At 40.8% G+C, this 13770-nt stretch overlaps 22 non-coding genes and 2 pseudogenes across 22 annotated transcripts; all 24 read left to right on the forward strand.

Annotated features, from left to right (window-relative positions):
* Window positions 1-398: 398 nt before the first annotated feature.
* LOC130618544 (5S ribosomal RNA) lies at window positions 399-517 on the forward strand (annotated as a pseudogene).
* A 450-nt stretch (window positions 518-967) lies between these two features.
* LOC130616086 (5S ribosomal RNA) lies at window positions 968-1086 on the forward strand. Its single transcript, XR_008977170.1, has one exon. It is a non-coding gene; the product is annotated as a 5S ribosomal RNA (ribosomal RNA).
* Window positions 1087-1536: 450 nt separating this feature from the next.
* On the forward strand, window positions 1537-1655 carry LOC130616385 (5S ribosomal RNA). The gene has a single exon (XR_008977468.1). It is a non-coding gene; the product is annotated as a 5S ribosomal RNA (ribosomal RNA).
* A 450-nt stretch (window positions 1656-2105) lies between these two features.
* On the forward strand, window positions 2106-2224 carry LOC130616733 (5S ribosomal RNA). The gene has a single exon (XR_008977813.1). It is a non-coding gene; the product is annotated as a 5S ribosomal RNA (ribosomal RNA).
* A 450-nt stretch (window positions 2225-2674) lies between these two features.
* Window positions 2675-2793, forward strand: LOC130617094 (5S ribosomal RNA). Its single transcript, XR_008978172.1, has one exon. It is a non-coding gene; the product is annotated as a 5S ribosomal RNA (ribosomal RNA).
* A 450-nt stretch (window positions 2794-3243) lies between these two features.
* LOC130617429 (5S ribosomal RNA) lies at window positions 3244-3362 on the forward strand. Its single transcript, XR_008978506.1, has one exon. It is a non-coding gene; the product is annotated as a 5S ribosomal RNA (ribosomal RNA).
* Window positions 3363-3811: 449 nt separating this feature from the next.
* LOC130615270 (5S ribosomal RNA) lies at window positions 3812-3930 on the forward strand. Its single transcript, XR_008976359.1, has one exon. It is a non-coding gene; the product is annotated as a 5S ribosomal RNA (ribosomal RNA).
* A 450-nt stretch (window positions 3931-4380) lies between these two features.
* On the forward strand, window positions 4381-4499 carry LOC130615271 (5S ribosomal RNA). The gene has a single exon (XR_008976360.1). It is a non-coding gene; the product is annotated as a 5S ribosomal RNA (ribosomal RNA).
* A 450-nt stretch (window positions 4500-4949) lies between these two features.
* LOC130617430 (5S ribosomal RNA) lies at window positions 4950-5068 on the forward strand. Its single transcript, XR_008978507.1, has one exon. It is a non-coding gene; the product is annotated as a 5S ribosomal RNA (ribosomal RNA).
* Window positions 5069-5518: 450 nt separating this feature from the next.
* On the forward strand, window positions 5519-5637 carry LOC130615693 (5S ribosomal RNA). The gene has a single exon (XR_008976780.1). It is a non-coding gene; the product is annotated as a 5S ribosomal RNA (ribosomal RNA).
* Window positions 5638-6087: 450 nt separating this feature from the next.
* On the forward strand, window positions 6088-6206 carry LOC130617852 (5S ribosomal RNA). The gene has a single exon (XR_008978929.1). It is a non-coding gene; the product is annotated as a 5S ribosomal RNA (ribosomal RNA).
* A 449-nt stretch (window positions 6207-6655) lies between these two features.
* On the forward strand, window positions 6656-6774 carry LOC130617853 (5S ribosomal RNA). Its single transcript, XR_008978930.1, has one exon. It is a non-coding gene; the product is annotated as a 5S ribosomal RNA (ribosomal RNA).
* A 448-nt stretch (window positions 6775-7222) lies between these two features.
* Window positions 7223-7341, forward strand: LOC130615804 (5S ribosomal RNA). The gene has a single exon (XR_008976890.1). It is a non-coding gene; the product is annotated as a 5S ribosomal RNA (ribosomal RNA).
* A 450-nt stretch (window positions 7342-7791) lies between these two features.
* On the forward strand, window positions 7792-7910 carry LOC130615694 (5S ribosomal RNA). The gene has a single exon (XR_008976782.1). It is a non-coding gene; the product is annotated as a 5S ribosomal RNA (ribosomal RNA).
* Window positions 7911-8360: 450 nt separating this feature from the next.
* Window positions 8361-8479, forward strand: LOC130617854 (5S ribosomal RNA). Its single transcript, XR_008978931.1, has one exon. It is a non-coding gene; the product is annotated as a 5S ribosomal RNA (ribosomal RNA).
* A 449-nt stretch (window positions 8480-8928) lies between these two features.
* LOC130617855 (5S ribosomal RNA) lies at window positions 8929-9047 on the forward strand. Its single transcript, XR_008978932.1, has one exon. It is a non-coding gene; the product is annotated as a 5S ribosomal RNA (ribosomal RNA).
* Window positions 9048-9495: 448 nt separating this feature from the next.
* Window positions 9496-9614, forward strand: LOC130615805 (5S ribosomal RNA). The gene has a single exon (XR_008976892.1). It is a non-coding gene; the product is annotated as a 5S ribosomal RNA (ribosomal RNA).
* A 449-nt stretch (window positions 9615-10063) lies between these two features.
* On the forward strand, window positions 10064-10182 carry LOC130617857 (5S ribosomal RNA). The gene has a single exon (XR_008978933.1). It is a non-coding gene; the product is annotated as a 5S ribosomal RNA (ribosomal RNA).
* A 449-nt stretch (window positions 10183-10631) lies between these two features.
* On the forward strand, window positions 10632-10750 carry LOC130617858 (5S ribosomal RNA). The gene has a single exon (XR_008978934.1). It is a non-coding gene; the product is annotated as a 5S ribosomal RNA (ribosomal RNA).
* Window positions 10751-11198: 448 nt separating this feature from the next.
* LOC130615806 (5S ribosomal RNA) lies at window positions 11199-11317 on the forward strand. Its single transcript, XR_008976893.1, has one exon. It is a non-coding gene; the product is annotated as a 5S ribosomal RNA (ribosomal RNA).
* Window positions 11318-11766: 449 nt separating this feature from the next.
* LOC130615649 (5S ribosomal RNA) lies at window positions 11767-11885 on the forward strand. The gene has a single exon (XR_008976736.1). It is a non-coding gene; the product is annotated as a 5S ribosomal RNA (ribosomal RNA).
* Window positions 11886-12335: 450 nt separating this feature from the next.
* LOC130615696 (5S ribosomal RNA) lies at window positions 12336-12454 on the forward strand. Its single transcript, XR_008976784.1, has one exon. It is a non-coding gene; the product is annotated as a 5S ribosomal RNA (ribosomal RNA).
* Window positions 12455-12904: 450 nt separating this feature from the next.
* LOC130615328 (5S ribosomal RNA) lies at window positions 12905-13023 on the forward strand. The gene has a single exon (XR_008976417.1). It is a non-coding gene; the product is annotated as a 5S ribosomal RNA (ribosomal RNA).
* Window positions 13024-13473: 450 nt separating this feature from the next.
* LOC130618569 (5S ribosomal RNA) lies at window positions 13474-13592 on the forward strand (annotated as a pseudogene).
* Window positions 13593-13770: the final 178 nt, after the last annotated feature.

Here is a 13770-nt window from a genome sequence, read left to right on the forward strand (position 1 = left end):
TTACGCAATAACCGCTGAGTAAATCAAGTAAGGGACGTTATTAGAAGTTTCTTTCCCTTCAAAGCGGCTACGATCTGGCTGCAATAAATGCGCCACGTCGCAAATCAATTGATTACGAGCGTCAGACAAACAAAATGGCGATGTAGTTAATTTGCTAATTAACTTTGTCATATGAAAATTAAGTCTGCAAGTACCCTAGATTGCCTTCGTTGGAACTTTTTACCGGAAATCATAAAGCGCATTATTGTTGTCAAGAATCGATAGCGCTTAAAAAGAGCTGTCAAATGCACATAAACACGACCTATTTCGAATGATCCAGTCAAGAAATATGACCTTTAAAGTTTGAACCATTTTCGACGTAATGTGCTAATAAATCGTAGATATCTGCCCGTTTGTTTGTCTACGACCATACCACGATGAACACACCTGTTCTCGTCCGATCACGGAAATTATGCATCGTCGGGTCGGGATAGTACTTGGATGGGGGACCGCCTGGGATCTCCCGGTGTCGTAGGCTATTGACTTTTTCACGTTACATTATTTATCATTACGACTGTGACGTATCTTTTTTACGCAATAGCCGCTGAGTAAATCAAGAAAGAGACATGATTAGAAGTTGCTTTCCCTTCAAAATGGCTACGATCTGGCAGCAATAAATGCGCCAAGTCGCAAATGAATGGATTACGAGCGTCAGACAAAGAAAATGGCGATGTAGTTAATTTGCTAATTAACTTTGTCATATGAAAATTAAGTCTGAAAGTACCCTAGATTGCCTTCGTTGGAACTTTTTACCGGAAATCTTAAAGCGCATGGTTGTCGTAATTATTGGATAGCGCTTGAAATGAGCTTTCATATGCACATAAACACGACCTATTTCGGATAATCCAGTCAAGAAATATGACCTTTAAAGTTTAAACCATTTTCGATGTAATGTGCTAATAAATCGTAGACATCTGCCCGTTTGTTTGTCTACGACCATACCACGATGAACACACCTGTTCTCGTCCGATCACGGAAGTTAAGCATCGTCGGGCCGGGATAGTATTTGGATGGGGGACCGCCTGGGAACTCCCGGTGTCGTAGGCTATTGACTTTTTCACGTTACATTATTTATCATTACGACTGTGACGTATCTTTTTTACGCAATAGCCGCTGAGTAAATCAAGAAAGAGACATGATTAGAAGTTGCTTTCCCTTCAAAACGGCTACCATCGTGCTGCAATAAATGCGCCACGTCGCAAACGAATGGATTACGAGCGTCAGACAAAGAAAATAGCGATGTACTTACTTTGCTAACTAACTTTGTCATATGAAAATTAAGTCGGAAAGTACCCTAGATTGCCTTCGTTGGAACTTTTTACCGGAAATCTTAAAGCGCATTATTGTCGTAATTAATGGATAGCGCTTGAAATGAGCTTTCAAATGCACATAAACACGACCTATTTCGGATGATCCAGTCAAGAAATATGACCTTTAAAGTTTAAACCACTTTCGATGTAATGTGCTAATAAATCGTAGATATCTGCCAGTTTGTTTGTCTACGACCATACCACGATGAACACACCTGTTCTCGTCCGATCACGGAAGTTAAGCATCGTCGGGCCGTGATAGTACTTGGATGGGGGACCGCCTGGGAACTCCCGGTGTCGTAGACTATTGACTTTTTCACGTTACATTATTTATCATTACGACTGTGACGTATCTTTTGTAGGCAATAGCCGCTGAGTAAATCAAGAAAGAGACATGATTAGAAGTTTCTTTCCCTTCAAAACGGCTACAATCTTGCTGCAATAAATGCGCCACGACGCAAGTGAATGCATTACGAGCGTCAGACAAAGAAAATGGCGATGTACTTACTTTGCTAATTAACTTTGTCATATGAAAATTAAGTCTGAAAGTACCCTAGATTGCCTTCGTTGGAACTTTTTACCGGAAATCTTAAAGCGCATTTTTGTCGTAAAGAAACGATAGCGCTTAAAAAGAGCTTTCAAATGCACATAAACACGAACTATTTCCGATCACCCAGTCAAGAATTATGATCTTTAAAGTTCGAACCATTTTCGATGTAATGTGCTAATAAATCGTAGATATCTACCCGTACGTTTGTCTACGACCATACCACGATGAACACACCTGTTCTCGTCCGATCACGGAAGTTAAGCATCGTCGGGCCGTGATAGTACTTGGATGGGGGACCGCCTGGGAACTCCCGGTGTCGTAGGCTATTGACTTTTTCACGTTACATTATTTATCATTACGACTGTGACGTATCTTTTTTACGCAATAGCCGCTGAGTAAATCAAGAAAGAGACATGATTAGAAGTTGCTTTCCCTTCAAAACGGCTACCATCGTGCTGCAATAAATGCGCCACGTCGCAAACGAATGGATTACGAGCGTCAGACAAAGAAAATGGCGATGTACTTACTTTGCTAATTAACTTTGTCATATGAAAATTAAGTCTGAAAGTACCCTAGATTGCCTTCGTTGGAACTTTTTACCGGAAATCTTAAAGCGCATTATTGTCGTAAAAAATCGATAGCGCTTAAAAAGAGCTTTCAAATGCACATAAACACGACCTATTTCGGATAATCCAGTCAAGAAAAATGACCTTTAAAGTTTAAACCATTTTCGATGTAATGTGCTAATAAATCGTAGATATCTGCCCGTTTGTTTGTCTACGACTATACCACGATGAACACTTCTGTTCTCGTCCGATCACGGAAGTTAAGCATCGTCGGGCCGGGATAGTACTTGGATGGGGGACCGCCTGGGAACTCCCGGTGTCGTAGGCTATTGACTTTTTCACGTTACATTATTTATCATTACGACTGTGACGTATCTTTTTTACGCAATAGCCGCTGAGTAAATCAAGAAAGAGACATGATTAGAAGTTGCTTTCCCTTCAAAACGGCTACCATCGTGCTGCAATAAATGCGCCACGACGCAAATGAATGGATTACGAGCGTCAGACAAAGAAAATAGCGATGTACTTACTTTGCTAACTAACTTTGTCATATGAAAATTAAGTCTGAAAGTACCCTAGATTGCCTTCGTTGGAACTTTTTAACGAAAATCTTAAAGCGCATGGTTGTCGTAATTAATGAATAGCGCTTGAAATGAGCTTTCAAATGCACATAAACACGACCTATTTCGGATGATCCAGTCAAGAAATATGACCTTTAAAGTTTAAACCATTTTCGATGTAATGTGCTAATAAATCGTAGATATCTGCCCGTTTGTTTGTCTACGACCATATCACGATGAACACACCTGTTCTCGTCCGATCACGGAAGTTAAGCATCGTCGGGCCGTGATAGTACTTGGATGGGGGACCGCCTGGGAACTCCCGGTGTCGTAGGCTATTGACTTGTTCACGTTACATTATTTATCATTACGACTGTGACGTTCTTTTTTACGCAATAGCCGCTGAGTAAATCAAGAAAGAGACATGATTAGAAGTTGCTTTCCCTTCAAAACGGCTACGATCTGGCAGCAATAAATGCGCCACGTCGCAAATGAATGGATTACGAGCGTCAGACAAAGAAAATGACGATGTAGTTAATTTGCTAATTAACTTTGTCATATGAAAATTAAGTCTGAAAGTACCCCAGATTGCCTTCGTTGGAACTTTTTACCGAAAATCTTAAAGCGCATGGTTGTCGTAATTAACGGATAGCGCTTGAAATGAGCTTTCAAATGCACATAAACACGACCTATTTCGGATAATCCAGTCAAGAAATATGACCTTTAAAGTTTAAACCATTTTCGATGTAATGTGCTAATAAATCGTAGATATCTGCCCGTTTGTTTGTCTACGACCATACCACGATGAACACACCTGTTCTCGTCCGATCACGGAAGTTAAGCATCGTCGGGCCGGGATAGTACTTGGATGGGGGACCGCCTGGGAACTCCCGGTGTCGTAGGCTATTGACTTTTTCACGTTACATTATTTATCATTACGACTGTGACGTATCTTTTTTACGCAATAGCCGCTGAGTAAATCAAGAAAGAGACATGATTAGAAGTTGCTTTCCCTTCAAAACGGCTACCATCGTGCTGCAATAAATGCGCCACGTCGCAAATGAATGGATTACGAGCGTCAGACAAAGAAAATAGCGATGTACTTACTTTGCTAACTAACTTTGTCATATGAAAATTAAGTCTGAAAGTACCCTAGATTGCCTTCGTTGGAACTTTTTACCGAAAATCTTAAAGCGCATGGTTGTCGTAATTAATGAATAGCGCTTGAAATGAGCTTTCAAATGCACATAAACACGACCTATTTCGGATGATCCAGTCAAGAAATATGACCTTTAAAGTTTAAACCATTTTCGATGTAATGTGCTAATAAATCGTAGATATCTGCCCGTTTGTTTGTCTACGACCATACCACGATGAACACACCTGTTCTCGTCCGATCACGGAAGTTAAGCATCGTCGGGCCGGGATAGTACTTGGATGGGGGACCGCCTGGGAACTCCCGGTGTCGTAGGCTATTGACTTTTTCACGTTACATTATTTATCATTACGACTGTGACGTATCTTTTTTACGCAATAGCCGCTGAGTAAATCAAGAAAGAGACATGATTAGAAGTTGCTTTCCTTTCAAAACGGCTACCATCGTGCTGCAATAAATGCGCCACGTCGCAAATGAATGGATTACGAGCGTCAGACAAAGAAAATAGCGATGTACTTACTTTGCTAACTAACTTTGTCATATGAAAATTAAGTCTGAAAGTACCCTAGATTGCCTTCGTTGGAACTTTTTAACGAAAATCTTAAAGCGCATGGTTGTCGTAATTAATGAATAGCGCTTGAAATGAGCTTTCAAATGCACATAAACACGACCTATTTCGGATGATCCAGTCAAGAAATATGACCTTTAAAGTTTAAACCATTTTCGATGTAATGTGCTAATAAATCGTAGATATCTGCCCGTTTGTTTGTCTACGACCATATCACGATGAACACACCTGTTCTCGTCCGATCACGGAAGTTAAGCATCGTCGGGCCGTGATAGTACTTGGATGGGGGACCGCCTGGGAACTCCCGGTGTCGTAGGCTACTGACTTGTTCACGTTACATTATTTATCATTACGACTGTGACGTATCTTTTTTACGCAATAGCCGCTGAGTAAATCAAGAAAGAGACATGATTAGAAGTTGCTTTCCCTTCAAAACGGCTACGATCTGGCAGCAATAAATGCGCCACGTTGCAAATGAATGGATTACGAGCGTCAGACAAAGAAAATGGCGATGTACTTACTTTGCTAATTAACTTTGTCATATGAAAATTAAGTCTGAAAGTACCCTAGATTGCCTTCGTTGGAACTTTTTACCGGAAATCTTAAAGCGCATTATTGTCGTAAAAATTCGATAGCGCTTAAAAAGAGCTTTCAAATGCACATAAACACGACCTATTTCGGATAATCCAGTCAAGAAATATGACCTTTAAAGTTTAAACCATTTTCGATGTAATGTGCTAATAAATCGTAGATATCTGCCCGTTTGTTTGTCTACGACTATACCACGATGAACACACCTGTTCTCGTCCGATCACGGAAGTTAAGCATCGTCGGGCCGGGATAGTACTTGGATGGGGGACCGCCTGGGAACTCCCGGTGTCGTAGGCTATTGACTTTTTCACGTTACATTATTTATCATTACGACTGTGACGTATCTTTTTTACGCAATAGCCGCTGAGTAAATCAAGAAAGAGACATGATTAGAAGTTGCTTTCCCTTCAAAACGGCTACCATCGTGCTGCAATAAATGCGCCACGTCGCAAATGAATGGATTACGAGCGTCAGACAAAGAAAATAGCGATGTACTTACTTTGCTAACTAACTTTGTCATATGAAAATTAAGTCTGAAAGTACCCTAGATTGCCTTCGTTGGAACTTTTTAACGAAAATCTTAAAGCGCATGGTTGTCGTAATTAATGAATAGCGCTTGAAATGAGCTTTCAAATGCACATAAACACGACCTATTTCGGATGATCCAGTCAAGAAATATGACCTTTAAAGTTTAAACCATTTTCGATGTAATGTGCTAATAAATCGTAGATATCTGCCCGTTTGTTTGTCTACGACCATATCACGATGAACACACCTGTTCTCCTCCGATCACGGAAGTTAAGCATCGTCGGGCCGTGATAGTACTTGGATGGGGGACCGCCTGGGAACTCCCGGTGTCGTAGGCTATTGACTTGTTCACGTTACATTATTTATCATTACGACTGTGACGTTCTTTTTTACGCAATAGCCGCTGAGTAAATCAAGAAAGAGACATGATTAGAAGTTGCTTTCCCTTCAAAACGGCTACCATCGTGCTGCAATAAATGCGCCACGTCGCAAATGAATGGATTACGAGCGTCAGACAAAGAAAATAGCGATGTACTTACTTTGCTAACTAACTTTGTCATATGAAAATTAAGTCTGAAAGTACCCTAGATTGCCTTCGCTGGAACTTTTTAACGAAAATCTTAAAGCGCATGGTTGTCGTAATTAATGAATAGCGCTTGAAATGAGCTTTCAAATGCACATAAACACGACCTATTTCGGATGATCCAGTCAAGAAATATGACCTTTAAAGTTTAAACCATTTTCGATGTAATGTGCTAATAAATCGTAGATATCTGCCCGTTTGTTTGTCTACGACCATATCACGATGAACACACCTGTTCTCCTCCGATCACGGAAGTTAAGCATCGTCGGGCCGTGATAGTACTTGGATGGGGGACCGCCTGGGAACTCCCGGTGTCGTAGGCTATTGACTTGTTCACGTTACATTATTTATCATTACGACTGTGACGTTCTTTTTTACGCAATAGCCGCTGAGTAAATCAAGAAAGAGACATGATTAGAAGTTGCTTTCCCTTCAAAACGGCTACGATCTGGCAGCAATAAATGCGCCACGTCGCAAATGAATGGATTACGAGCGTCAGACAAAGAAAATGACGATGTAGTTAATTTGCTAATTAACTTCGTCATATGAAAATTAAGTCTGAAAGTACCCCAGATTGCCTTCGTTGAAACTTTTACCGGAAATCTTAAAGCGCATGGTTGTCGTAATTAACGGATAGCGCTTGAAATGAGCTTTCAAATGCACATAAACACGACCTATTTCGGATAATCCAGTCAAGAAATATGACCTTTAAAGTTTAAACCATTTTCGATGTAATGTGCTAATAAATCGTAGATATCTGCCCGTTTGTTTGTCTACGACCATACCACGATGAACACACCTGTTCTCGTCCGATCACGGAAGTTAAGCATCGTCGGGCCGGGATAGTACTTGGATGGGGGACCGCCTGGGAACTCCCGGTGTCGTAGGTTATTGACTTTTTCACGTTACATTATTTATCATCACGACTGTGACGTATCTTCTTTACGCAATAGCCGCTGAGTAAATCAAGATAGAGACATGATTAGAAGTTGCTTTCCCTTCAAAACGGCTACGATCTGGCAGCAATAAATGCGCCACGTTGCAAATGAATGGATTACGAGCGTCAGACAAAGAAAATGGCGATGTACTTACTTTGCTAATTAACTTTGTCATATGAAAATTAAGTCTGAAAGTACCCTAGATTGCCTTCGTTGGAACTTTTTACCGGAAATCTTAAAGCGCATTATTGTCGTAAAAATTCGATAGCGCTTAAAAAGAGCTTTCAAATGCACATAAACACGACCTATTTCGGATAATCCAGTCAAGAAATATGACCTTTAAAGTTTAAACCATTTTCGATGTAATGTGCTAATAAATCGTAGATATCTGCCCGTTTGTTTGTCTACGACTATACCACGATGAACACACCTGTTCTCGTCCGATCACGGAAGTTAAGCATCGTCGGGCCGGGATAGTACTTGGATGGGGGACCGCCTGGGAACTCCCGGTGTCGTAGGCTATTGACTTTTTCACGTTACATTATTTATCATTACGACTGTGACGTATCTTTTTTACGCAATAGCCGCTGAGTAAATCAAGAAAGAGACATGATTAGAAGTTGCTTTCCCTTCAAAACGGCTACCATCGTGCTGCAATAAATGCGCCACGTCGCAAATGAATGGATTACGAGCGTCAGACAAAGAAAATAGCGATGTACTTACTTTGCTAACTAACTTTGTCATATGAAAATTAAGTCTGAAAGTACCCTAGATTGCCTTCGTTGGAACTTTTTAACGAAAATCTTAAAGCGCATGGTTGTCGTAATTAATGAATAGCGCTTGAAATGAGCTTTCAAATGCACATAAACACGACCTATTTCGGATGATCCAGTCAAGAAATATGACCTTTAAAGTTTAAACCATTTTCGATGTAATGTGCTAATAAATCGTAGATATCTGCCCGTTTGTTTGTCTACGACCATATCACGATGAACACACCTGTTCTCCTCCGATCACGGAAGTTAAGCATCGTCGGGCCGTGATAGTACTTGGATGGGGGACCGCCTGGGAACTCCCGGTGTCGTAGGCTATTGACTTGTTCACGTTACATTATTTATCATTACGACTGTGACGTTCTTTTTTACGCAATAGCCGCTGAGTAAATCAAGAAAGAGACATGATTAGAAGTTGCTTTCCCTTCAAAACGGCTACCATCGTGCTGCAATAAATGCGCCACGTCGCAAATGAATGGATTACGAGCGTCAGACAAAGAAAATAGCGATGTACTTACTTTGCTAACTAACTTTGTCATATGAAAATTAAGTCTGAAAGTACCCTAGATTGCCTTCGCTGGAACTTTTTAACGAAAATCTTAAAGCGCATGGTTGTCGTAATTAATGAATAGCGCTTGAAATGAGCTTTCAAATGCACATAAACACGACCTATTTCGGATGATCCAGTCAAGAAATATGACCTTTAAAGTTTAAACCATTTTCGATGTAATGTGCTAATAAATCGTAGATATCTGCCCGTTTGTTTGTCTACGACCATATCACGATGAACACACCTGTTCTCCTCCGATCACGGAAGTTAAGCATCGTCGGGCCGTGATAGTACTTGGATGGGGGACCGCCTGGGAACTCCCGGTGTCGTAGGCTATTGACTTGTTCACGTTACATTATTTATCATTACGACTGTGACGTTCTTTTTTACGCAATAGCCGCTGAGTAAATCAAGAAAGAGACATGATTAGAAGTTGCTTTCCCTTCAAAACGGCTACGATCTGGCAGCAATAAATGCGCCACGTCGCAAATGAATGGATTACGAGCGTCAGACAAAGAAAATGACGATGTAGTTAATTTGCTAATTAACTTCGTCATATGAAAATTAAGTCTGAAAGTACCCCAGATTGCCTTCGTTGAAACTTTTACCGGAAATCTTAAAGCGCATGGTTGTCGTAATTAACGGATAGCGCTTGAAATGAGCTTTCAAATGCACATAAACACGACCTATTTCGGATAATCCAGTCAAGAAATATGACCTTTAAAGTTTAAACCATTTTCGATGTAATGTGCTAATAAATCGTAGATATCTGCCCGTTTGTTTGTCTACGACCATACCACGATGAACACACCTGTTCTCGTCCGATCACGGAAGTTAAGCATCGTCGGGCCGGGATAGTACTTGGATGGGGGACCGCCTGGGAACTCCCGGTGTCGTAGGTTATTGACTTTTTCACGTTACATTATTTATCATCACGACTGTGACGTATCTTCTTTACGCAATAGCCGCTGAGTAAATCAAGATAGAGACATGATTAGAAGTTGCTTTCCCTTCAAAACGGCTACCATCGTGCTGCAATAAATGCGCCACGTCGCAAATGAATGGATTACGAGCGTCAGACAAAAAAATAGCGATGTACTTACTTTGCTAACTAACTTTGTCATATGAAAATTAAGTCTGAAAGTACCCTAGATTGCCTTCGTTGGAACTTTTTACCGAAAATCTTAAAGCGCATTATTGTCGTAAAGAATCGATAGCACTTAAAAAGCGCTTTCAAATGCACATAAACACGACCTATTTCCGATCACCCAGTCAAGAAATATGACCTTTAAAGTTTGAACCATTTTAGATGTAATGTGCTAATAAATCGTAGATATCTGCCCGTTTGTTTGTCTACGACCATATCACGATGAACACACCTGTTCTCCTCCGATCACGGAAGTTAAGCATCGTCGGGCCGTGATAGTACTTGGATGGGGGACCGCCTGGGAACTCCCGGTGTCGTAGGCTATTGACTTGTTCACGTTACATTATTTATCATTACGACTGTGACGTTCTTTTTTACGCAATAGCCGCTGAGTAAATCAAGAAAGAGACATGATTAGAAGTTGCTTTCCCTTCAAAACGGCTACCATCGTGCTGCAATAAATGCGCCACGTCGCAAATGAATGGATTACGAGCGTCAGACAAAGAAAATAGCGATGTACTTACTTTGCTAACTAACTTTGTCATATGAAAATTAAGTCTGAAAGTACCCTAGATTGCCTTCGCTGGAACTTTTTAACGAAAATCTTAAAGCGCATGGTTGTCGTAATTAATGAATAGCGCTTGAAATGAGCTTTCAAATGCACATAAACACGACCTATTTCGGATGATCCAGTCAAGAAATATGACCTTTAAAGTTTAAACCATTTTCGATGTAATGTGCTAATAAATCGTAGATATCTGCCCGTTTGTTTGTCTACGACCATATCACGATGAACACACCTGTTCTCCTCCGATCACGGAAGTTAAGCATCGTCGGGCCGTGATAGTACTTGGATGGGGGACCGCCTGGGAACTCCCGGTGTCGTAGGCTATTGACTTGTTCACGTTACATTATTTATCATTACGACTGTGACGTTCTTTTTTACGCAATAGCCGCTGAGTAAATCAAGAAAGAGACATGATTAGAAGTTGCTTTCCCTTCAAAACGGCTACGATCTGGCAGCAATAAATGCGCCACGTCGCAAATGAATGGATTACGAGCGTCAGACAAAGAAAATGACGATGTAGTTAATTTGCTAATTAACTTCGTCATATGAAAATTAAGTCTGAAAGTACCCCAGATTGCCTTCGTTGAAACTTTTACCGGAAATCTTAAAGCGCATGGTTGTCGTAATTAACGGATAGCGCTTGAAATGAGCTTTCAAATGCACATAAACACGACCTATTTCGGATAATCCAGTCAAGAAATATGACCTTTAAAGTTTAAACCATTTTCGATGTAATGTGCTAATAAATCGTAGATATCTGCCCGTTTGTTTGTCTACGACCATACCACGATGAACACACCTGTTCTCGTCCGATCACGGAAGTTAAGCATCGTCGGGCCGGGATAGTACTTGGATGGGGGACCGCCTGGGAACTCCCGGTGTCGTAGGTTATTGACTTTTTCACGTTACATTATTTATCATCACGACTGTGACGTATCTTCTTTACGCAATAGCCGCTGAGTAAATCAAGATAGAGACATGATTAGAAGTTGCTTTCCCTTCAAAACGGCTACCATCGTGCTGCAATAAATGCGCCACGTCGCAAATGAATGGATTACGAGCGTCAGACAAAAAAATAGCGATGTACTTACTTTGCTAACTAACTTTGTCATATGAAAATTAAGTCTGAAAGTACCCTAGATTGCCTTCGTTGGAACTTTTTACCGAAAATCTTAAAGCGCATGGTTGTCGTAATTAATGAATAGCGCTTGAAATGAGCTTTCAAATGCACATAAACACGACCTATTTCGGATGATCCAGTCAAGAAATATGACCTTTAAAGTTTAAACCATTTTCGATGTAATGTGCTAATAAATCGTAGATATCTGCCCGTTTGTTTGTCTACGACCATACCACGATGAACACACCTGTTCTCGTCCGATCACGGAAGTTAAGCATCGTCGGGCCGGGATAGTACTTGAATGGGGGACCGCCTGGGAACTCCCGGTGTCGTAGGCTATTGACTTTTTCACGTTACATTATTTATCATTACGACTGTGACGTATCTTTTTTACGCAATAGCCGCTGAGTAAATCAAGAAAGAGACATGATTAGAAGTTGCTTTCCCTTCAAAACGGCTACGATCTGGCAGCAATAAATGCGCCACGTCGCAAATGAATGGATTACGAGCGTCAGACAAAGAAAATGGCGATGTACTTACTTTGCTAATTAACTTTGTCATATGAAAATTAAGTCTGAAAGTACCCTAGATTGCCTTCGTTGGAACTTTTTACCGGAAATCTTAAAGCGCATTATTGTCGTAAAAATTCGATAGCGCTTAAAAAGAGCTTTCAAATGCACATAAACACGACCTATTTCGGATAATCCAGTCAAGAAATATGACCTTTAAAGTTTAAACCATTTTCGATGTAATGTGCTAATAAATCGTAGATATCTGCCCGTTTGTTTGTCTACGACTATACCACGATGAACACACCTGTTCTCGTCCGATCACGGAAGTTAAGCATCGTCGGGCCGGGATAGTACTTGGATGGGGGACCGCCTGGGAACTCCCGGTGTCGTAGGCTATTGACTTTTTCACGTTACATTATTTATCATTACGACTGTGACGTATCTTTTTTACGCAATAGCCGCTGAGTAAATCAAGAAAGAGACATGATTAGAAGTTGCTTTCCCTTCAAAACGGCTACGATCTGGCAGCAATAAATGCGCCACGTCGCAAATGAATGGATTACGAGCGTCAGACAAAGAAAATGGCGATGTACTTACTTTGCTAATTAACTTTGTCATATGAAAATTAAGTCTGAAAGTACCCTAGATTGCCTTCGTTGGAACTTTTTACAGGAAATCTTAAAGCGCATTATTGTCGTAAAAAATCGATAGCGCTTAAAAAGAGCTTTCAAATGCACATAAACACGACCTATTTCGGATGATCCAGTCAAGAAATATGACCTTTAAAGATTAAACCATTTTCGATGTAATGTGCTAATAAATCGTAGATATCTGCCCGTTTGTTTGTCTACGACTATACCACGATGAACACACCTGTTCTCGTCCGATCACGGAAGTTAAGCATCGTCGGGCCGGGGTAGTACTTGGATGGGGGACCGCCTGGGAACTCCCGGTGTCGTAGGCTATTGACTTTTTCACGTTACATTATTTATCATTACGACTGTGACGTATCTTTTTTACGCAATAGCCGCTGAGTAAATCAAGAAAGAGACATGATTAGAAGTTGCTTTCCCTTCAAAACGGCTACCATCGTGCTGCAATAAATGCGCCACGTCGCAAATGAATGGATTACGAGCGTCAGACAAAGAAAATAGCGATGTACTTACTTTGCTAACTAACTTTGTCATATGAAAATTAAGTCTGAAAGTACCCTAGATTGCCTTCGTTGGAACTTTTTAACGAAAATCTTAAAGCGCATGGTTGTCGTAATTAATGAATAGCGCTTGAAATGAGCTTTCAAATGCACATAAACACGACCTATTTCGGATGATCCAGTCAAGAAATATGACCTTTAAAGTTTAAACCATTTTCGATGTAATGTGCTAATAAATCGTAGATATCTGCCCGTTTGTTTGTCTACGACCATATCACGATGAACACACCTGTTCTCCTCCGATCACGCAAGTTAAGCATCGTCGGGCCGTGATGGTACTTGGATGGGGGACCGCCTGGGAACTCCCGGTGTCGTAGGCTATTGACTTGTTCACGTTACATTATTTATCATTACGACTGTGACGTTCTTTTTTACGCAATAGCCGCTGAGTAAATCAAGAAAGAGACATGATTAGAAGTTGCTTTCCCTTCAAAACGGCTACGATCTGGCAGCAATAAATGCGCCACGTCGCAAATGAATGGATTACGAGCGTCAGAC

The sequence above is a fragment of the Hydractinia symbiolongicarpus genome, chromosome 11 (assembly GCF_029227915.1).
Source record: "Hydractinia symbiolongicarpus strain clone_291-10 chromosome 11, HSymV2.1, whole genome shotgun sequence".
Classification (NCBI taxonomy): Eukaryota; Metazoa; Cnidaria; class Hydrozoa; order Anthoathecata; family Hydractiniidae; genus Hydractinia; species Hydractinia symbiolongicarpus.